This window comes from Apium graveolens, chromosome 8 (assembly GCF_009905375.1).
Source record: "Apium graveolens cultivar Ventura chromosome 8, ASM990537v1, whole genome shotgun sequence".
NCBI lineage: Eukaryota > Viridiplantae > Streptophyta > Magnoliopsida > Apiales > Apiaceae > Apium > Apium graveolens.
The window spans coordinates 38,682,075-38,683,991 of record NC_133654.1 but is presented as its reverse complement, the minus strand read 5'-3'; positions in this window follow the sequence as shown (position 1 = coordinate 38,683,991).

Sequence of the window (1,917 nt, the reverse complement as noted above, 5' to 3'; positions counted from 1 at the left end):
AATTCCCCACTGGTCATCACCCTGGTCGCAATAGGACCTTATGCTGGACTGCCACTCAGCCACTTATGCATTTGATAGACTCCCACTGAGCCACTTACACTATCTTGGACGCCCACTGAGCCCGTGTTGCTTATGCCGACTCGATAGTTGGACTTACTTCCCGAATGTTGGGTAAGTAATCAATTCATTTACCAAAACAGCAACCTTGTTGCGAATATAAAATACACCACAGAGCCGGATCCCTCAGGTTTTGAGCAAGTATTTAAATCCCCTTTAAAAGGAAGATCTTAAATATAAAAATGAGTTTTGGGATCCGCTCTAACTTTTAAAAATCATTTTGAAGACTCGAAAACACTTTAAAGAGTGTTTGGAATAATGCTGATTTAATAAAGTAAATTAGTCTCAATATAAAAGAAATATCTGAATATTATTATTTAAATAATATTCCCATAAAGAATAATTGAGGTAGAAGTTGGAAAACTTATACTTGAAATGAATAGTAAATAATCAAAGATATACTTATACGAAAGTAATATCTTTATTTGAATAATCAAAAAAATAAGTTTGATTATCGACACCTTATTCTTTAATAAAATAAAGGATATATCTCAGCAAATAATCGGAGTCATAGATCCTCAAATGAATATTCAAATAATATTCATTTAATAAAATAAACTGAGTCATAAGCCCTCGAATGAATATTCGAAATAATATTCTTTAAATAAAATAAAAGGAGTCATAATTCCTCGGATGAATATTCATGTAATATTCATTAATTAATATAAAGGAGTCATAAGTCCTCAAATGAATATTCAAGATAATATTCAATAAAATAATATAAAGTTATCGAATAAACCTTATTCGATTAATAGTTTTTAAAACTATAACCATATATATATAATATATATATTATACTCAGGAACATCAACTCCCGGTTTAGAAATATGTTCACCTTTTATCCCCTATACTAAGGGTAAACTCAAATACCGCTTATCTCTAGCATAGGTATTATGCAACTATAAGCATTTTAACCAACAGATATATAATTCAAGAATATGAAACAGGCATGCATATATACCATATCACATGCTACAATATATCGCAAGAATTTGCTAATAACAAATATGCATATATCGCAAGATCATGCATATACATATATACATCACAACAACAGTATAACGGGTAGAAAACTTGCCTGAGTGCTCCCGGATAGACTTAAGCTTAGAGTGGGTCCGATAACCTATGAACAACAACATAAGTCGGAATTAGACCCCGGTCGCTTAAGAAACTAGACTTTAACCATTTAGAGTCCTAATGTTCGCTTTCGCGCTTAACGATTTACTTAAGTCGCTCGAGTACCCTCGTCTCCACCATTTTTAATAAATTAACCATTAAGGGTTTTAAGGCGATTTTTTCGCGAGTACCTTACCAACTGCCTAGTCCACTTTACATAAATGTTTCATACCCCAATTAGTCATTTAAGGTCCTTAACCAATGTTTCAAAGTAAGGCGAGGGGTAATGATTCGTTCGCGAAACGTCGTTACTTAAAACGATCGTTATGGTAAAAATCTAACAGTGAGTTCAAAGGTTCTGATGTTAAGAACAAAAACAGTCTACGGTAAATCGGGCATTACGACGGCTATGTTTACGCGATTTCCCAAAATTTTACCAAACCAATTCAACCACCAATCAATCCACAATCACAACCAAATCAAAACTCCATCCATACTACATCATAACAGCCCCAACAAATCAATATTACGAATTCATACTTATTTCTCAATTATGAACTAAGAGTTTACTTAAGTTCATTGACTAATAACCAAGATTTCCAACTCCAAAAATATCACAAAATCAACCAATCTCTAAACACACAATAATCATGCCTCTCACCAACTAAACTACTCATAACAAGC